This window comes from Xenopus laevis, chromosome 1S (genome assembly GCF_017654675.1).
Source record: "Xenopus laevis strain J_2021 chromosome 1S, Xenopus_laevis_v10.1, whole genome shotgun sequence".
NCBI classification, from domain to species: Eukaryota; Metazoa; Chordata; class Amphibia; order Anura; family Pipidae; genus Xenopus; species Xenopus laevis.
The window spans coordinates 115,593,952-115,616,754 of NC_054372.1; the positions used below are offsets into that span (position 1 = coordinate 115,593,952).

The 22,803-nt window shown below is 38.7% G+C and overlaps 1 protein-coding gene across 50 annotated transcripts in view; it reads left to right on the forward strand.

Moving 5' to 3' along the window:
* Positions 1-22,803, forward strand: part of ptprd.S (protein tyrosine phosphatase receptor type D S homeolog) — a 998,444-nt gene that overhangs the window by 739,501 nt on the left and 236,140 nt on the right. The window contains exon 1 of one of the 50 annotated variants that reach the window (XM_041574087.1): positions 3,505-4,276. The exons of 47 other annotated variants lie outside the window; for them this stretch is intronic. The gene's annotated coding sequence lies outside the window, so the exon portion shown is untranslated. 50 annotated transcript variants of the gene reach the window in all.

Consider the following 22,803-nt stretch of genomic DNA (forward strand, 5'->3'; position numbering starts at 1 on the left):
CTTTAGGCTACATAACTGATAAGAGATGCACTCTGTAGAATACCACTGTATTCTATTATAGAGCGTTTGTTTTAACTGCTAAGTAACCTGTGCCTTTTCTCCTTTTTCCATTTAAATGGCAGCCCCCCATGACTATATAGCAGCCTAATCATATAAACTATAGTTGAATTTCTAAAGTAGGGGTTTCCAAAGGGTTGATCGAGATCTACCAGTAGACCTTTAGCTGGTGATCAGTAGATCTAAAAACACTGTCAGCAAACAGCTTGTCTAAATCACCCTCCTGTTTCTATTACTATTTTAAGGCTACATAAGACATATACGGTATGTTTAAATATAATAATATACATTTTTTCAAGTCATATTTTCCATGGAACTAACAATGCTTTTATGGCTGTAGATCATAATGGGACAGCATCACTAAAATAGACCTTGCTTCAGTTAAGTATGGGCATTTCTGTTCAACAAACACATAACTTTTGCCAATGCATAGCAACGGTATATTATATTTTTATTACTTTAAATGCTTTTCTTTTTTGGTTTTACTTTTCTTTTAAGTACTCAAAATGACAGCTTCTCTATATGTGATTTCTAATGGCACTTACTACTAGTAAAATATATTTTTCAAGAAAGACCTTGTTTATAGTACACAGGGCCAGAAATATGGGTAGGGAGAACCTGCCTGGGACACAATGACTGGGGGGTGCTGGGCATGTACCTCTTAAGCCTTCTGCCTACCCCTAGTATGTGATTTCTTGCTGCCACTGGCTCTCTGCAACTCTGCTCACTTCCCCGATGATGTCACAGGGGGGAGAAGTGGCCAGCTTAGGGTTGCCTAGGGAGCCTTGAAAACATGAAGCCATGTTTTATATATGAGCTGTGTTTGTGATATATTTTTAGAGAGATTAAATGTTCAGGGGTATAGTTTCCCTTTACAGCTGAATAGATGTGAAACACAGGCTGCTGGTATACTACAAAGAGGGAGAATAAGGAATTCAGGTGAACTGACATATCTTTGCAATCCTTGAAATACTATACCTTCCAACAACTGTACATAGAAAAGAGGGACAAGCTGCTGGGGAAAGTGTCAGAAATGATTAATAGTGTATATGCAGAGTGTTTGTGAAAGTTCTCATTCATCCAGGTCATGGTATATCTAGAGAAATAAGTCAAATCAACTGGACTTGCTTTGCTTTTTCTTGAAGACGTTTCACCAGTCATCCAACTGGCTTACTCAATTCAGAATAACTTGTACATTGGATCTTGCTTCGCTTTATATCCTCTGGAATGTCGCTCCAATCAGCATAATCTGTTTATCATAATCCACAATGATGTCATTAAATTAGGTGTTAATTGTTTTAGCAAGACAGGAGCTTTGATGTGTTATTAAACACATCATTTCTATAGATGTGTATGCAGTGTACACACACACTACAAAAGTAATGAGGAAATAATTCACTGTAATTATTTATGTTGATGTTGCCTACATACGGTATAGGCCCATATCTGAAACTTTTCAGCATTTAAAACTTCTCTGCAAACCAAAACAGAATTGATTCAAATGGGCACAGATTGTAGTGGGTACAATGTAACCATAAAACTGCAATTTTAAGGGACATTTACTATGCTGTGTTAAATTAAATGTGTGTGGTTGCACTTTTAAGCCTTTCCACTGGTTTGCTTCCACACTCCATAAAAAAGCATACAAGAAGGTTCATTGGTGCCTGGCCCTAATGTGTGTGTGGGATAGGGACCTTAGTTGTAAGTTCCTCTAGAGCAGGTAGTGATGTGAATGACTGCTGCAAAATACGTTGTTGCTATATTAATAATGGATGATACAGTTATGGGATCCATTATCTGGAAATCCAGAAAGCTCCAAATCATGGAAAGGCAATGGCTGCTAGACTACATTACAATCAAATAATCCAAATGTTAAAACAGTATGTCCTTTTTCTTTTTAATAATAAAACAGTACCTTGTTCTTGATCCAAACTAAGATATAATGAATTTTTACTGGAAGCAAAACCGGTTTATTGGGTTTATTTAATGTTTACATGATTTTCTAGTAGAAGTAATGCATGATGATCCGACTATGAAGATTTTCATTCATCCAGGTCTTGGTATGTCTAGTATAGGTAAATCTAAAACAACCGGACTACTCAGCAAGTCCATTTGTTTTAGATTTACCTATACTAGATATTTTGATCTGAGTTGAGGAAAGAGCCATTATCTGGAATGACCCCAAGTCCCTAGCATTCTGGATAACAGGTCCCATACCTGTATTAATTTCTGCTAGTTTATTTCTTAAGTGGGGCTGCTCTACATGTTCCCACATACAGCAGCTCTTTGTAAGCAGGCTTAAACTTGTAGGTTACCTTCTAGCCAAATCCTTCAGAACCACAGTTCCTTTGTTGGTAGCCATGTTCTTGCACAGAGCAGCTTGTGGCACTGTACTGCATCGGGCTGTAGTCCATGAAAAGTTGGGTAGCAGACATATGCAAGCAGCCAAAATGCAAACAAAAGTTAGTGGCATTGGCTACCTAGGCAACTAATGTCTGATTTCCTAAATATTTTCAGGAATAAATGAGTAAAAGATGCCACTAATAGTTAAACTGTGGAAAAGCAACTTGGAATGATTAAAATTGAGATTGTCAGTATAAAATATGAATCCCAAGCCTTGGGAAGAGGGCAGGCCCGGATTTGTGGAGAGGCCACCAAGACCAGGGCCTAAAGTGGCAGGATTTTAGGGGGCAGCATGCTGCCCAGCCACACCCACATTGGTTCAGAAACACTGGAGATGCGCAAGAGCTAAAATAATTTTTTTAATGTCCTGTGCGCTAATCCCCATTGCTCTGGTCCCGATGATGAAAATTTGTGCAAATACAAAGGAGCGGACGGGGGCGACAAACGTCAGTGAATTCGTCAGTAAATTCGTCCCTGGAAGAATGAAAGACATTTTGTTGTTTAGTGCAGAGACAGTCGGACTACAACAAAGATGCGAAATGGGTAAAAAGATTAGGAGAACTTTACTGTATGTACTGACAGTAGAGAGTTAGTATGTAGTGATTTCCAGTAGCAATCACAGGCAACAGCCATAAACAACTTGTAACTCTCTGGAAGGACATGGTAACTTTTGTAAACTATTGGATACAGAGACTAGTCCCATGCTGTTAAACAGCAATATAATCCGCAAGCTCTGGCACTCCAGATGTTATTGCACTACAGCTCCCAGCATCCCATGTTAGCCAGAGAGCTGGAGGGTTATAGATGAGGAACATCTGGGATTCTGCATGTGTACAGCAGAATATGAATGAGAAGAAAACAAGGGAATGCAGGAAAGTGAGGGCAGCAGACAAAAGAATTCATGTGCCGCCTTGTGAGAAGTTTAGTCAGGAATGTGTGGAACATGAGTGAATACAGGGAATGTGTGAGTGAGTGTGTAAGGGGGAGGGGCAGATTACTTCCAGGCTGGGATTGGCAGCCCATGTCCGTGGGTCCCTGGGTTTCATTGCCCACCCCTCTGATAGGCCAGGAGGCTGTCAATTGAGTGGAGTAGGAGGGATTGCAGGCTGGCAGCAGCTTGTGGAGTCTGTGTGTATGTGTGTGCCCGCCCAGGAGCCAGAGACAAGAGAGAGAGGTGCTAGAGCAGCCTCAGCAGCGCAGCCTGGCAGGATGAACCTTTGTGTGTAAGCCAGACATGCACCCAAACTCCCAATCCCAGCAAGGATCACCCAGCAGCACCCTGACTCCTGTTCCACGCGCGGGATACTTGCCTGCTCGCTCTGTGTGTGTGTGTACAAAGTGGCCAGTGTGAGCACGTCATCCTGAGGAACATGAATACTTATCAGTCTCACTGATCTTCCCAACATGAATACTTATCAGTCTCACTGATCTTCCCAAGAGGAATTTAATAAAAGGGAAGACCAAGCCAGAGGAACACTGCTAACCCTTTATCACCGCTCAAAATCAGCAATCACCATCCCCAAACCGAGCTCCTGGTTACTATTGTCTCTGCGGATTACTTGTGGCAGTTGTGGCTCTGTGGGAGTTGGGATATGGTGAGTAGTATCGCTAAGAGAGAACAAGAGGGGATTTGCAGAAGGAAAGGGATCCCTCCGCTCAGCGTGTGAGTAGCGCTGCCTCCTGTGCATGTGGCTTGGATTCATTCATCACTTGGCTGGACAGAGACACATCCAAGGACTGATCGCCCCCCCCCCCTCCTGCTGCCGTGGATTAAACCTCAAGGAGTGGGAGAGATCAGGAGGCACAGCATGAGCAGGTACAACTAACCCTTTCACTACTTCTTTCACTTCTTACACTACTGGGGGGATGGGGAGGTACATGGCTGGCACGCCTACTTATACCTAAACCTGCTGCCCCTCACCTCTTTAATAAACTATAACTCTCAGCAGGCTCACTAGGCATAGGGCTGGGAGGGGATGCAGGGAATTGAAGTTCTCAAACTACTACAGCTGGAGGAGCCCAGGTCACTTTCCTCATTATTTACCCAGCCTTCTGGAAGTAGATGATTGCAGGAGTCTTGCAAGGGCACATCTGACTTGGCACAATGGCAAACAGACTCATGCTGCCAGCTACGGAATTCTGGTTCTCCTATAGCTCTGACTAAACATGCAAATAATTAAATAGGATGCTGAGGGTTCATACTCTAAACTCAGTATTCCCCTTGTTACTAAAGGGTTAATAAGATGAATGGTGTCTTAGTGTGCCTTTCCCAAAGAATGTGGGCTGAAGCCGCAATAACTTATGTAGGTCACCTCTGGTACCTTGTGTGTATGGCAGAACAGTTGGCATATGGCTTTTTAGTGTGAATTTTGCAGGGAGAACATATTCAACAGTTTCACTCCTTTACACTGGTCATCAGTCAGATCAAGAGTGCAAGCATTGTCATCAGATATTTAATTGTAACCCATATATTATTAGATCATGTCTTATTATATTCAAATATATATATATGTTTCATGAAAGCTTTAAACATGTATGTCGCGCTATGTGATATGCCCATGTCCGTCACAATGCACTGACGTCTCCTGTGATATTCTCAGTGGCATTGTGGCATTACAGCATTGTGTGAAGCCCACCATATGTCACCATGCTGTGGGTAAATATAACAGACGAAGGAGTTTAGACTTGTCTTGTCCGACTGTCCTTTCTGCTTCACCAGCTTAGTCAGAGCATCCATGATATCTGACCATCAAAAGAGTTTTTCATTGTTTTAGCATCTCATTGTAGTGTGCGGAGAACCATAAAATGCTCCACTGAGAGTGATTTTATAATGTTTAACCAGTTCCACATCTTCCGCTATAATTCTAATTCTTGGGAGGCAATATACTACTCAGTGTATCCATCTCTCACAGTACTAAGGAGAGTAATCTTTCCATTGCCAGGTAGGTGCACATTTCTAGGCTCTCCATTTCACCTAAAGGGTTCACTGCAAGTTATTTAGTGACTTCTCTCCCCCGCTACTATATATTTTACATAAAATTGTTTATAACCGGCATGGGATCTATATTACCTAGAATGCTTGGCAACTGGGTTTTTCAGGGCAAGAGGATTTTCCTTACTATGCAGCCCAATTAAAAAAAAAAAACAGTGGGTTTGTCTTGCATCAAGCATAGAGAACTGAAAAGAAGCAGAGAAAAAGCAAATCAAACTGAAATGAAGAATTATTTGTTTAACTAGGTAACAAGAGGTAACAAAATTGCTGTATTTCTGAGCTTTCTGGATAACCGGTTTTCAGATCCCAAGCTATTTGCATATTTCAATTCAGATTTGGAATGCATGTGATTTTGCCCAAGATTGCATTTCCTGCAAAATGTAGCTCCAAAATAAAATGTATGGTACCTTCTGTTTCTGGGCAGGATGGGATCAGAGAAGCTGGAATATTTTAGAGAAATGTCTGGTATTTTCCCACTTTCTCCCTAATAACATTTCCCCTCAGCCAGTTACAAGCACATTACAAGCCCAGCATCTTTTGCTAGAGCTGCTCAGTAGGAAGTTTTTCCACCTTGTTCAATTGTATTGCAAGGGAAAGCAGAACATGTCAGCAATGAAGCAGCCACAGAATAACATGGTAGACTGAGCTGGAGCAATGAGTTTCTTGATTCCTTGTTTTGTGCAAATATCAGTAAGGAAGTTAAAAAAAACTCTCAGCAAGCGATTCTGTGACAGTTTGCTTGAAATTTCCATCCCATGGGAGCTGCTATTATTGTATTTTTAAAGTGTGAAATTGACAGGTTGGGCAGTTTCATAAATTCAACTGTCAAATTGTGCCCAGTTAAAACTGCTAAAAGCTGCAAATGTTCCTGCGAGGGTTTTTTTTTAAGAAGCATGCCTATACAGCTATTATTTTATTGAACATGATAGGGTGAGGCTGAAAAGGGAGGGGTGGCAGAGGGATGGTTATTAAATTAGTTACTTTTTCACAACTTAAATTTTCCAATTTTAGTTTTGCCAATGGCTTTGGTGTGTGTGTGGGGGCTGGCATACTGGGAGTAGGAGTGAGAAGACGAATTTATCCTAGACTGAAAATGAAATTCCAGCACAAACAACACCTGCCCCCTGTTCAGTAGACATATACATGCACTTCACTGCTTCTTTAGGACGTCTTCAAGTTTCCTGATTCATAGGACCACACTGACCTTTATTATTACAAACCTGTCAGTTCTAAGGATTTCAGCCTGGGGTCCAAGTCTCCCTTGCGCAACATTTAAAATGATGGGCTCAAAATGCAAGTTGCTAAAATATTTTTTAATGATTTTTGAGTATATTAAAAGGCCATACTTGCAATGAAATTGGTAGTGGCAGCCAATCCTGATCTGCTAAAGGGCACCCACCTATTATGCGGCACAATTTTTGCGACTGAATATGAAATTGTATTGTCTGCAAATACATTGGGGGGTTTTAGGTGTCATTGATGTTGCCAGCTGAAACTTCTATATGTCTATTTAACACTTTATAACAGCATCCTTTATTATGGATGAGCATGTTTTCTCTACTAATATGGTGAAACGTCACCCTCGCTGTAAAACCATCTCCTTTAGAAGCACAAGCTCTGCGATTCGGGCAGACTATTTATTGAGGGACATATATATAACATTTCTGAAGAAAAGAATGATGCATCTTCCACTGGCATGCTAAAATGATGGTTATTAAAGTGTTCAAGTCTGTGTTATGAGAAAATTAAGGTGTCGAAATCCTGAAGAAGTTTATAGAATATATCGCTGGAGATAAGCTTTCCCTTTTGGTGCTCTACCCCTTTTTGGCTAGATCATCAATACAGTATACAAGCAAAATTTGGGAGCACCTAAAAGTTTGTTGCCTTTCTCCATGCTATGGTCACATCCATATGTATTTTGTTGTTTTTCATTTTTATCATATATATGTATAAATCAAAACGATGGCAGAAGGATGCCTTTACAGTATATCTGCTGCTGTATGTGAAGCCACTAGGGGCAGGTATAAACTGGAGCTGGAAATGGCTAAACATATGCTTAGACTTACAGCACACAAGCATATTTCCTTTGCAGAGAAGATGGATATTAATGGTGACAGCATGAATAACACAGTACCCTCATTTCTGACCAAGGATTTTTGCCTTACCTTTGCACTTAGGTGAAAGAGTACCCAGGTCTCATTTTCTAAGCCATAAGCAGTTTCTCCACCACCACACAGTTCATGTTTCTGGCATTTTCCTTCCAATTTCTTGCACCTGTGAATGGGTTAATGGAAGTGAGCTAAGCAAATTCAAACAACCATAGTAAACTACAGAGATTGATGATACAGTGAAATTAGCTGTCGAGGGGCTGAGTGGGTTTTAGCAAGAATGAGCAGCCTAGATCTACAGCTAGGGTATGGTCAGCAACTGGAAGACACAAATCGAAGATGCACCGTACAGTTTTGAGTGTCAGTTTCACAAATTCGAAATCGACCAGGCATGACTTTTTTTGATAGACGTTAGGCAATGAGGTCAAGTATGCTTACACGGGTTTCTTTTGTTGATTTTATTTTCAAACTGCCAAGGCAACCTATTTGTAAAAGTGCGTAGATGAAGAATTTACATATTGAATTCCCTTCAAAAGGTTAGTTGAATACCAGGCCGTTGAGTGAAAACATATTGAAAGCAGCAAATTGAAGGTGGCTAAATTCAGGAAAGTCACTAGAAGCCATTACTGGCTTTGTGAAGGCAGTTGAATTTGCAAGGGGTGTAAGTATGTGCTTCAGTCCAGGTAACTAGCTGTTCGATAATGCAAAAAAACAAATGCATTATTAGTGTAAACTGAATGTGCTGGGTTCCTATACAAATATTTGTATGTTTATCTCTTCTAGTATTGCTTAGCCGGAATGTGTTACAACATGGACCACTATACATACATTATATCTCTGCCATACCGCAGATTTTTGTAGTGGTCTAGCTTTTGGGAACAACCTTTCATTTCCTCTTAATCTTTTTCTTTAATGTGGGGAGAGAATGGAATACCCTAGCATTAAGGAATACCCTAGCACCTTTCAGTAACTGAGGTTTTCTCCTTTGTGTTTTTTTTTGCTTTAACCATAATGGACAAAAGAAGTTTAATTACATGTTGCAGACGTTTAAAGTCTTGCTAATGTTCCTTGACAGCATCTTGCTACCATGCACTTTTGTAGGAAGCCTTTCTTGACATTTCACCCTTAATCCTAAAAAAATAAACTAGAGGTTGGTGGGTCTTTATAAATGGTAATTCAGCACTTAGAGTACTGCAGACTATTTAGTTTTAAAGTATGTGCCCTACACAGCAGGCTTCTTCACTACAAAGCTAAGGCAATGTGATGCCATGGAAAGAGATTGCTTAAGAGTCCACAGCCTGTAAATTCTCTTCCAACAAGCTTCAGTCTTGTTTAAGCTTCAGTGAATTCTCGTGGAGCATGTTTCCACTGTTCTAGATTTGTATGTATAGTTGTTTAAGCTTAGCTTGAATTCTATTTAAAATATCTTAATTTTCCATGTGCCTTGGGTTTGCTCTTATTCAGTATATACAGTATTTGGAAATTTGGAAATAGTGCCTAGCCGCATCACTAATGCAATTCTTGTGCTTTTAATGGATTTGTCCATTTGCAATAAGAGAATGAACTGTTATTTCACAATAGGGGTATTGTAATGTTTAGATCACTTCAATTAACTAATGAAATGAGTCTGCACTTATATGTTTCTCAGTAATCTTAAAAATCTATGGGTTTTACTTTTTTATTTTTGGGGAAAAAAAACGAATCTTGTTTTGAAAATAATGTCCTTCAGTATTTCTCTGTGCTTTTCCAAAATACCTTTTATGGACAATAAAGTACACTCAGTTGGGAAATGCAGTATAAATGCACCATTATGTCTGTAATGCGTTTGCTGTCTATCAAGAGATGTCGTTTTCTCACTGGATGGCAAAGTTGCAATTGGCTGCAGGTTCAGTTTTCTTATGTTTTTGTAAAAATTTGGACCCTTCAATCCTACGTATGCAATTTGGATTCCATATACATGTATACATTTGAAGGAAGCAAACACTTTGCAGCATGAGAGCATTTATGCACTGCTGTTATTGCTGTCATGGTCTTTACTTTTCACTCAGTGTTTTGCTTCATGCCAGTTATTCAGACACAGTGAAGCAGTTTTTTTTTTGGGGGGGGGGGTGAATTATTGGTTAGCTCGATTTGTGACTTTATGTCTTATGCAACCCAATTGTATTTGATCACTAATAGAGCAAAATAATCTCTTTCTCTTTCGTATGGGAATAGAGAAAATAGGGGTTAGAGAGGAAAAGACCGTGTTGTAGGAGTATGGTAGAAAATTAAACTTGCATTTAACTATTTTATATCACCACCGTAAAGATGATATATGGAAATACATTGCAAAATTGATGGGGTTGATTTAAATACTTGCAAAACAAAGACAGAAAATGGCACTAAGGATAGAAATATAAACAACCATGAACAAACCAAGCCTTGTTCAGTGGTATTTGCTGGCATACCGCATATTAATATTACTGCTTTATACATGCCATGCAAAACAGATTAATCTGCAGATATCAGTTTATTAAAGGGGTGTTCACCTTCTAACACTTTTTTCAGTTCAGTTGGTTTCAGATAGTTCACCAGAAATATAGGGGGTTATTTATCAAGGTCCGAATTTATCTCAATATTGGCTGCTACAAACTCCGATCTAACCCGCTCGGGTTTTTTAACGCTTATTTATTATTACATTTTCCCGAAAATTTGCTTTACTGGAAAAGCTCAGATTTTCAAGATTTTTTCATGAATTTTCCCTGAAATCTCCAAATTTTTTTATAGTTTTCACCCGAAAGCTCCGAAAACATTGTGAAATTGCCTGAAACCCCCGACACAACCAAAAATCAATGGGACTGTTCCCATTGACTTTTATGTTTTTATATTCTGGCTTTTTAGCCCTCTGGGTTTAATAAATTCAGAAAAATTTGTGTTTTTTTTTAAAAGTCAGATTTTATAAAAAATCACACATTTTTCGGATTTTGGGGAATTTCGGGTATCCGGAGCTTAGTAAATAACCCCCTTAGACTTTTTCCATTACTTTCTATTGCCTAGCTGTTACCAATATTGTTTCTAATATTGAAGTGTAAAGTTACATTTTTCACCTTCTAAAGCAGATCTGGGGTGGGTAAACTGTTATAAATGGATACATTTAGTTGATACATTTCTTATCTTTGTCCCTGCTGAGCAGAATCTCTTAAGTTTCATTACAGGCAGCTGTTAGAATTGAATTGATGCTGCTGGAAATGTATTGACTAAATGTTGCAAAATTGTAACAGTTTAGAGTCTCCTCCTGAATTACTGAGCTGCCAGACTGAAACACCAGAGACAGGAACATCTAGTGGCCGATTCACTAAATTCGAGTGAAGGATTCGAAGTAAAAAAACTTCGAATTTCGAAATATTTTTTGGGCTACTTTGACCATCGAATGGGCTACTTCGACCTTCGACTACGACTTCGAATCGAAGGATTTGAAGTAAAAATCGTTCGACTATTCGACCATTCGATAGTCAAAGTACTGTCTCTTTAAAAAAAACTTCGACCCGCTAGTTCGGCAGATAAAAGCTACCGAAGTCAATGTTAGCCTATGGGGAAGGTCCCCATAGGCTTGCCTAAGTTTTTTTGATCGAAGGATATTCCTTTGATCGTTGAATTAAAATCCTTCGAATCGTTCGATTCGAAGGATTTAATCGTTCGATTCGAAGGATTTAATCGTTCGATCGAAGGATTTAATCGTTCTATCGAAGGAATAATCCTGCGATCGTTCGATCGAATTTTCTGCGCTTCGAAGTCGAAGGATTTCAATTCTTAGTCGAATATCGAGGGTTAATTAACCCTCGATATTCGACCCATAGTGAATCAGCCCCTAAACGTTAAACTTAGATTTTAAAAAAAACAGCAACAAATAAAAAATGGAAAGTAATTGAAAAAAGTCTATATTTCTGGGAAACAAATCTGAAAACAATTGAATTGAAAAAAGTGTTTGGAAGGTGAACAACCCCTTTAATGTAGGCTGCCGTACTGATTACTCTTTAGGGCTATTCCACACGGGGAGATAGCGACGCGTTTGCGGTCGCGGCGACAAAGCGCCGCGACAGTCGCCGCGACCGGCGCAGGCGACAGTTTTGTATGGGCGCCTATGTAAAAACGCCTCGCCAGGCTTTTTCAGGCGACTGTTGAAAAGCGCATCGCCTCGTGTGGTTAGCACAGGCGTTTTTACATAGGCGCCCATACAAAACTGTCGCCTGCGCCGGTCGCGGCGACTGTCGCGGCGCTTTGTCGCCGCGACCGCAAACGCGTCGCTATCTCCCCGTGTGGACTAGCCCTTAAGCATCAGCCATAATTGTAAGTCTGTATAGCAGTACCTTGCAAATGATGTATCTTTCAGACATAGGGAATTCCCTTGCTGTACTCCGCAAGAGATATTCTTGAAGGAGTCCTTACAGTGAATTTTAAGAAAAGTGTATTAACTTTCTTTTGCTATATTGCACAATGTAATTTGTAACTGCTGTTGGCCTTTGAATCATAATAGCACAGGTAATATTTTACTCTAATGTAGTAACTCATTGCATAGCAGTCAGCCATTAACATTCATGGTCTGGTGCAGTAAGAATTACGCAAGAAGCTAAGTAGCAGGTAAGGGTTACTAGAAAGGGGGAACATTTTGGTTTTAGATAACCCCTATGCAAAATATATATTTCCAAAATCTAGAAGAACATGCCATCTTAATTCCATCCACTCTCTTTAGCTGAATCAGTTATGGTGGGATGGAGTCTCTTTCTTTGTCCATAAGATTTAAGTTGATTTTGGCAACTGCACTGAAATGTAGACAATATAGGAACAGCAACATCTAAAAATGAAAGTATTTTAAAGGAATGACAATATAATGTACTGTTGCCATGCACTGGTAGAAACACTACTATATTTGGTGTCAGAAACACTACTTTAGGTTATATAAACATGGGGGCAGCCATTCAAGCACAGTAGATAATAGATACTGTATGTTTTAGAATCCCATTGTAAACAACAGAACTTATCTGTTATCTGCTGTGCATCCTGTGCTTTTTCTCCTTTTTCAGCTTCGAATGTCTGCCCCCATGTCTACACAACAGCGTGTTTATATAAACTATAGTAGAGTTTCTGAAGCAAGCACACAGTTTTACCAGTGCAGCACGACAGTACATTATATTTTTATTACTGTAAAAGACTTTTCCTTTAAGGATTGAATTGATGCCGGATGTAAAATCTCTTCTTTTTCAAAACACCTAACTGTAGCAAACGTAGGCCAGAGTCCACAAAGTATCATTCACATGACAAAAACTTTCATTTATAGCTAAAAGAATAAAATATCAGCTGTTCGTATCCCAGAAAGTCTAGAGCAGCTGGCCTCGTCTGAAAGCTTATGTTTTGGGAACGGTGATGGATGTTAGATGGCTGTAGCCAGTTGTGAGGTTTGCAGAGAGGTCAGCTTTACTAATGGAGGCCTGTTATTTACAACCTTTTGTTTCAGTGCCAGCATTACACCAGTGCTGGGGTGTTAAAATGAAAGGGGTACATGCAACATATTCCCATGCCATTCCTAAAGGATGAATCTTTTTATGTGGGCTAGCTGACTAGAATTTCAGGTTCCAGTTATATTGTATATTGCAGCTTACTACAGCAATGGCCTGTGCACAGCAGCCCCAAAGCAGGACATATTTTAATCCTATCCCAGGATTCCAGTGTGCATTAACTGCATTAATCTGCATCCATTTTTATTTGCTTCATGGGTTGTCGAAGTAGTGCATAAAATGTGATGCTGCATATAGAGATAACAAGCAAAAGGAAGGAATGCTTTAACCAGTCCCCAGTGAATACACTTGGGAGAAAATAACCTTCTCAAGGTCACACCAACTACTACAGTGATGAGGTTACTCCAAAATGAAAACTTGTTTAAAATAAGAGGAAGTCATTATATTTAATTAAACCCAAAGAGATCATGATTATAGTGATCCTACCAGGCAACATAATCTTTTTTGTTATAGTACTATTAACCTTTTCCTCTCCCTTGTAAATGTTTGTATGTTTGGAATCATCCCCTGCTAAGAGTTGCTATCTATGTATTTACCTGCTTTCACATATCCACTCCCTCCATCCTTGTCCACAGTCACAATAACAAGAGCCCAATTTGTCCCATGTGATCTGTTCATTTGTATTCATGGGAGCGCCCTGAAGTCTTAGGGTGTTTCATATTGTCACAACCCCATGTATTCTTGTAGATCTATACCTCATGAGCTTGTAATGCCAGAAAGTGTCCTGTGCTCTCAGAACTGCTTCAGCTCTAGATTTTCAGGATTATCAACAATGTACAAATAGTCCAAAAACTCATATCGGTCACATAGGCCTGTCACAACTGTGAGCAGGGGAAACCAAAGATTTTATGCAGTGGGTGCTAAAACAGATGTTTTACCCAGGATATCTTAAAGGGATACTGTCATGGGAAAAAAATTTCCAAAATGAATCAGTTAATAGTGCTGCTCCAGCAGAATTCTGCACTGAAATCCATTTCTCAAAAGAGCAAACAGATTTTTTTATATTCAATTTTGAAATCTGACATGGGGCTAGACATTTTGTCAATTTCCCAGCTGCCCCATGTCATGTGACTTGTGCTCTGATAAACTTCAATCACTCTTTACTGTTGTACTGCAAGTTGGAGTAATATCACCCCCTCCCTTTCCCCCCCCCAGCAGCCAAACAAAAGAACAATGGGAAGGTAACCAGATAACAGCTCACTAACACAAGATAACAGCTGCCTAGTAGATCTAAGAACAACACTCAATAGTAAAAACCCATGTCCCACTGGGACACATTCAGTTACATTGAGAAGGAAAAACAGCAGCCTGCCAGAAAGCATTTCTCTCCGGAAGTGCAGGCACAAGTCACATGACCAGGGGCAGCTGGGAAATTGACAAAATGTCTAGCCCCATGTCAGATTTCAAAATTGAATATAAAAAAATCTGTTTGCTCTTTTGAGAAATGGATTTCAATGCAGAATTCTGCTGGAGCAGCACTATTAACTGATTCATTTTGAAAAAAAATTTTTTTCCCATGACAGTATCCCTTTAAAGGAGAAGGAAATTCTTGTTATACTTGGGGGTGCCAAAAGTTACGCACGCAAAAGTGATCACATTTACTTACCTGACACCCTAGGTCAGGGCTCCTATCAGGAGAAAACTGCACCGGACCAGGGTTATTCCAGTGACCACCACAGAGAGATAGGCTTCTTCTTTTTTCTCGTGGCTGAGCCTGCACAGTAGAAGGAAAAGCCGAACTTTAACTAAAAAGTCGGCTATTTCGTTCTATTGCACATGCGTCTGCCGCGGGAAATTTGAATAAAGAAGAAGCAGGAAGATGTTCGTTCCTTGGTGCTTGCTGGAATAACCCCAGGCCGATGCACCGGCCAGGGTGTCAAGTAAGTAAATGCAATCACATGGGGGTGCCTAACTTTTTTTTTGTGAAAATGACTTTGCTTCTCCTTTGAGCTATTTTTTTTATAGTTAGCAGGCACATTTAATCATAACATTGAAACAACTGCCTTAGCAGGGAAAGGGAATGGCGGAGAACCCATTTCTCCTTTTCACCAGAGGTCTTACACTCAACTTCCCTGGCCCCTTGCCAGCTCGTTTGTATGTAGAAAACTGTCATCACTGTAAGTAAAGCCATTTAAATAATCAGCCATCTCTGTATATACAGTTTAACAGATGGGACATTTTACTTTACCTTCCAGAGGTAGCCCATGTAGTATTTTCCATGATCTGATTGTACAAATACCAAATGTCTGTTCTCTCTTTGTTAATCTCATAAATAATATTGTGTTAAATCAGCGAATACTGATGTTCTAAAGATATATCTAAAGGTTGTATATCAGTGTAGATAGGAAAAACATTTAAGTGACAACTACAAGACCCAAATGTGTTCTAGTATAATCAGAATGATATAGCTCAGGTTGCAAGGAGATACACACCCCCAAATGATGTATGCCTACTTTTTACATTACCAGTGTATATGTTTAAATATTACCTTACATGGTAATATGGTCTCATAGAACAAGATGGTAACGGGTTCTTCGTTAGGCACTTGATATAGTTATTTCTGAGGCAATTTGTCGATTGTTCAAAGTAAGCCCAGGAGCTATTTAATGTCAGAAATACAAAATATAGTGTACATTGTATACTGTGGTCTGGTAGTGTCACCTGATCATACCCAATAGGGCTGCTCTTTTACCTCTGCCAATGGGGACATTTTGAATTTACTTCAGCTATAATTAGCAAAAGGGCAACTAACAATGATATGTAGAGATGCAACCAGTAGAGATTTCGAGACAATCCTATTTTGGAATATTCAGTTCAGTGCACTCCAATCTGCCCAGCCACAATTCACTGCATAGCACCATATCCAGTAAGTGGTCCCCTGCTTACAAACCCATAGGCATGAATAGTAACTGTGTAGGAAAGATGCAGGCTGTACATCCCTTTTCTATCCTGCACCTTCCTCTCCCAGAAAGGCTAGGAACTGCTCTTCCATGTTTGATGCATTGCTTGGGGATACTTAACTCATTCTGACAAACAATTTCAAAGGACAAATCACTGGAAAAATTGTGAATATGTGCAATGATATACAGAGATTACAGCTATATTTGCGTGGATATAATTGTATTTGTCTTCGAGCAGACTGAAGAACTTGTGGGGGCACATTTACTTAGCTCGAGTGAAGGATTAGAATAAAAAATACTTTGAATTTCGAAGGTTTTTTTTGGCTACTTTGACGATCGAATTGGCTACTTCGACCTTCGACAACGACTTTGACTTTGAATCAAACTATTCGAACTAAAAATCGTTCGACTATTCGACCAATCGATAGTCGAAGTATTGTCTCTTTAAAAAAAACTTCAACCACCTACTTCGCCAACTAAAACCTACCGAGCACTAATGTTAGCCTATGGGGAAGGTCCCCATAGGCTTTCTAACCAATTTCTGATCGAAGGAAAATCGTTCGATCGATGGATTAAAATCCTTCGAATTGTTCGATTCGAAGGATTTAATCGTTCGATCGAACGATTATTCCTTTGATCGTTCGATCGAACTAAATGCTCTAAATCCTTCGACTTCGATATTCGAAGTCGAAGGATTTACCTTTGAGGGTCAAATATGGAGGGTTAATTAACCCTCCATATTCGACCAATAGTAAATATGCCCCTAAATGTGAATACAAGTAAATAGAAATGGAGTAACAGTAAGTGCGAAGAATCAGACAGTTGCATCCACCTGGAGGGTAAAATACTTGCTACTAACAGCCAGGTGAAACATTACACTAGACAAAACACATACAAGTAAACAATACCATTCCTCAGATCAGATCAGACACTTACAAAGAAAACTGGAAACTTAGAACAAAATGAGTTCCCAGAAAAGCGACTGCAGAGGATAAAATGTAAGCAGAGATCAGATAAAGGGTATCCCAGTCTCTCCAGCTGAACTATGACTCTCAGTATGTAGCACAGTTATATGGGCATGATTAGAGTTGGTGGAAGTATGCAAGTCAGACAAGTGCTAATAAGATCCATGCATATCTGCAGAACAAAAATGCCTGTTTGCCAACTTTTTGACTTTCAGGAAGGACACTTCATTATTCCTGACTCACATAATGCGGATAATTATTGCTAAGTCTCATTGATGCCAACCCTCTCTAATTTCTTATATTAATTTCATCTCTAATTCTGGATTTGGGAGCAACTCAAAGTGGGCAAGCCATAACATGGAAAATAATTAAGTCAAGGGGTGCGCCAAAATACTTGTAACTGAAAACTCAATCAAATGTAACTTTTGGTTAGCCTAAACTCAGCTCTGCTTTAACTTAACACACTTAACATTGATTTTATGTATATATTATATATAAAGCAGAAGGAGAGGTACCGAAGCAGTTTATTGTTAATCGATTAGCCACAATAGTGCAAGCTATAACACTAGTTATTCTGCGGAATACTTTACCATACCTGAGTAAACAGCTCTAGAAGCTCTCTGTGTTTATTTAGGATAGCAGCTGCCATATTCACTTGGTGTGACATCACTTCCTGCCTGAGTTTCCCTGCTCAGTCATAGCTCTGGGCTACAGCAGAGAGGGGAGGAGGGAGGGGGAGAGGAGAGGAGCAAACTGAGCATGCTAAAGCCCTGCCCTGGAGGTTTATGCTGAAAACAGGAAGCCTGATACAGAAGTCCATGTGTACACAATAGAAGGAAAGAAATGCTGTGTTTCTTTTGACAGAGGGCTCAGATCAGCATTACTTTTAGGGTTTTCTGGTGTATTTATATAGACCTTTCTGATAAAGCTTACTTAATTTTAGCCTTTCCTTCTCCTATAATGGTTGTTTGTTTATTTTATTCCCTGATCATTCCACTTACATGTTTGGGGGGTAGCACCCAGAGTGATGGACGAACATGGCCTACAACAAAAAAGAAAAATGGAGTCATTTTGTTCACTAGACCCTTTCAGATTTCTCTTTAGCAATAAGGAAGATGATGGGTAAGAGAAATGTCACACTAGGATCCAGGATGGAACAAATTGCATTCCAAGGATAAAGGCACACAAACTAGTTTTTCCCACAATACTCACTAATGTCACTTATATTGTATCATTTTGCAAAGCACCTTGTTAAACCAAGTTGGTACAGGTATAGGACCTGTTATCCAAAATCTTTCCATAATTTGGATGTTCATACTTTAAGTCTACTAGAAAATCATTTAAACATTAAATAAACCCAATAGGCTGTTTGAGAAAAAAGGAAATCATTGTTAAACGTTACATTTGGATTATTTGGATGAAACGGAGTCTATGGGGGATGACCTTTCCATAATTTTTTCTGGATAACGGGTTTCCGGATCCTACCTGTACTGTAGTTCTTTTCTTGCTTTGGAAATCAACCAGTAGGCATTTCCTGGCTCATCTATAGGTGTGCATTCCACAACAGATAAAGCCACAGTTAATTTCTAACATATCAAAAATATCACTACACTGTCAGATTTAGCTAGCAAAAAAAGCTGTCAGCTGTATGGTTGTATCTGTGTTCTGGTATATACTGTATTTTCTGGGCTGATTCTGGTTGCTTAGCAAGGCTATAAAGTTTGCAATTAACCTTTAGGGCAGTATTTCTAGTCAGGCAAAATTAGAAAAATGCTATTGTTTTTATTTATTGTGTCACTGGTACATTATGTGTCTGCTTTAGCTGATGCATTAAGTCTAGATTAACAAAATCTGAAAAATAAGCTCATCAAAAATCAGTTGCTTATTGCTTAAAAGGCCAGTACCGAAATGTAAATTATCCATATGCATTTATGCTCAGTATGCAGCCTATATTATTTCTGGAAAGCATTTTATCTAAGTACTTTCTCTGTTACTGTGCCAGTTCATGTATATGTATAATCTAAGGTTCACTGAAAAGAGTTAGCACATTTAGCAAGGGTCTGTAATATACTTCAAGCACAGTAGGGAATTTTTCTTTCTCATTAAAGACCCAATAACACTTAAAAACCAAATGGTTTTACATCCATTTAAGGATGATGTACTATTAACCTGCACTGGTGGAAACTGTGCTTGCTTTAGAAGCACTACTACAGTTTGTATAAATAAACTACTATGTAGCCATGGGGTAGCTATTCAAGTGCTACCAAGGCTGTAGGGCCCCCATTTGCACAGCGAATAACAGATACGTTGTTTACAATACTTTGGCTTTAGTAATGTAGAGTGAACTAGTTAACATGCTATTCCTTGATTTCAATGCACCCTTAGGGTGTAATCGTCATAAAAAGACAATTTGTAGGTACTGGTCAGTAACCCTTAAATGTAAATAATATGTGTTAACTTTATTGTGATCTTACTGGTTATTTAGGATGTGTCACTCAGTCAGCATTGAGATGTACCCGCAAGTCTGCCATGTTATGGTAGCGCATCAGAGAAGCATTCAATGGGCAGATTAGTCAGAGCACATTGGCCCATATGTAAGAGGTGTTATAATCAAGATTTGTTTAGTTATCCATAACAGAAATTTATTTACTAAGCTTAAAACCTGTTTATATATATATATATATATATATATATATATATATATATATATATATATATATATATATAAGCTAGGTCGCACTCACAGGAGGGTTCCAGAAATAAATATTTATGAGCATTTTTCGCCATTTGTTCTCGTTTTTTTATTTTATTTTAGCTGAGAATTAGACTTATTACCATGGAAATGAATTCATGAGTGTGAAATCACTACCAAGAAATATTGGACAAGCTACTAATGGAAAAAAAAAAAAGAAATAAATGTGTTAAGTATCGTCGGAAACAAATGAGCCATTGGTTTGCCGCATTTTCTTCAAATGGATTGTGTATGCCAACTAATGTCTTTAAATTATATGGTTAGAGATCTTAACTTTTCAGCAATTCTAATTCTAAATTCAGTAATCAAAAGCTATTGTTTGCCTAAATGACTTGCATACATTTTCAGTGAGTTTGAAACGCAGGGCACTAAATTACAAGCATAGTGCATTGATAACAAAAAACAGCATGCCACTAATAACCATCTGCCATTCTGCTCTCTACATACGGAGTAAGGCTGGTTTTTACTGTAGTAAAACAAGAACCTACAAATTCATTTTGGTTGCTTAAGAAACAGTGCTTTGTACCATATTTATATTTGGTTGGAATGATGGTAATTGTGATGGTGTTAAACTGAAGTTGGCATATTTTAGCCCTGCTCTGGTATTTGTGTCTCTTTTTTTGTATGCCCTCTCTTCATTTGACCTGTGTTATGTAGTTTAAGGTGCTGTGGTCTTGCATGTTGTTACACAGAGCACTTTGTTGCCCGTGAAAATGCAATAAAATGCTGGAAAACCAAACTGTTCAGTAGAAAATTTGTATAGCTTTATGCAGTATGCTTTATGCATTTTTACACAATTAAAAGAAAACTATACCTGGAACAATGAAGGTCTCTATAAAAATATTATGCATAAAACAACTATACGTAAAAACCTGCTTCATGTAAATAAACCATTTTCATAATTATATATTTTTTTGTAGTATATGCCATTGGGTAATTGTAAAGAGGAAATTACCATGTTAGGAAATAAAGGCCATCCCCTGGGATCCTATTATTCACAGTGTACACAATCAAACCATACATGTTAGGTCACATAAGCCAATTACTGTACACAGTTCTGTCTTTTGCTCCCACACTTCTTTCTGTTACAGTTAGAGCATACCTCCCAACATTTTGAAAATAGAAAGAGGGACAAAAAGAACATTTTATGGCCACACCCCCAAAATTACCATGTCGATTTTCCAAAATTTGGCAAGTTATGGAAAGTTTGAATACATTTCTGGGGGTGTTAGCGTCATGTTTTATGTGCTATAGTTTTGCCCTGATATAGTGAATTGCCCTTTAAGCTGCAAGTCACGTGCACCCAACACTTATTCTGGTTTCTGTGCCAAAAGTCAATTAAGTTTTAGAAACTTTGTGTCTTTTTCTGGATGTTCAGTGCAGGAGATTCTGCTGCAGTAAATTTATGTTTATGTTTAGTAGGAATGCACCGAATCCAGGATTCGTTTGGGATTCGGCCAGGATTCTGCCTTTTTCAGCAGGATTCGGATTCGGCCATATCCCTCTGCCCGGCCGAACCGAAACCGAAACCTAATTTGCATATGCAAATTAGGGGCGGGGAGGGAAATCTCGTGACTTTTTGTCACAAAACAAGGAAGTGAAGCATGTTTTCCCTTTCCTACCCCTAATTTGCATATGCAAATTATGATTCGGATTCGGTTCAGTATTCGGCCAAATCTTTTGTGAAGAATTCGGGGGTTTGGCTGAATCCAAAATAGTGGATTCGGTGCATCCCTAATGTTTAGTATACAAAATACAGCATTTCTAGCATTATTCTATATTAGACTTTAGTTCCCCTTTAAGTATTTGTTAGGGGGAAAGTTATCCTTTAAGTCATTCAAATTCCTGTTTGCCTGCAGGGAGCATAGACTTCCCACCAGTGACAAAGTGCCCTATGTGTAATTGCTCTAAGGCTTTGGCAATTTGAATGGGCAGGAGATAAGTGGACAGATATGACATTACTATGATATATGTATAGTTTTATTTATGTAGAGCTGCATGAATACATATCACTGTTCACTAAATATTCCATTTGTTTTGTTCTGCAGATTTGTAGTTCCTTCTAAATTGGACCATTTATAGCAGTGTCAAAAGCCCTTAAGGCTTAGAAGTTTGCAGTGGAATTGTATGCATTCTGGGTAATTGTACCAGTACAGGCAAGCCATCCACTAATACGCCTGGATTATTATGAGGCAAATATGTGTAAAGTAAATATATTTAACAAAAACATGCTTCTGGGGCAGAAAAAAAATCACTTTTGCTACATTAAGCAGATGGATGTAAAGCTGCCTGGCTTCAAGATATTATGTAAAAATAAGACATTTTGATTATATGTAGAGAATACAATGAGCAGTGCTGTAAGATGCAGTATGTTTTGCTCCTGTCTAGTAAGGAAACAAAAATCTAATATTATGTAAACAATTGCAACAATCACAGCACACCAAAATGGCCATATGAAGTGAAAGTTGCATGGAAGAATTACTACACATGGAGAAGAACTTTGCACTGGCAGCTTTTTTTGCCCATTTAAAGTGGTAAAACGATGTGGTAGAGGTGGTAGATTTACCATCTAATTAAGAAAAAGAGGAGTAGTACAAATGATTATTGAATGTAGGTACTATAGAAATGTGTGGCAAAAATATTAATTTATGTAGTGCACCATATTTTGTACTCGCTGACTTTGGATATAACTAGCATGGCCTAATTTTGCATTCTCTTCTGATGGTTTTTGTTTTTTTCATTTTGCTCTCTGCACATGTATGACAGGCATTATATTTCAGGCATGTTCACTCATTATTAAAAGGATGATTCCCAATTATCCACCCACACTAAATTCTTTTTTAATATGACATCCATATGTGGGAAAGCTATATGGAAACAGATGGTGATGTGGGTGGTACTACTAGTTTTACATGGAGACCTCCTATGTTTTACGATTTTAATGCTCTTTTAGCAGTCCATAAATATGTGCTTTTTTTCCCTCAATACATTGTGTGTGTGTGTATATATATATATATATATACTGTATATATATATATATATTGGTGGCTAACAATGAGAATGAGAATATACTA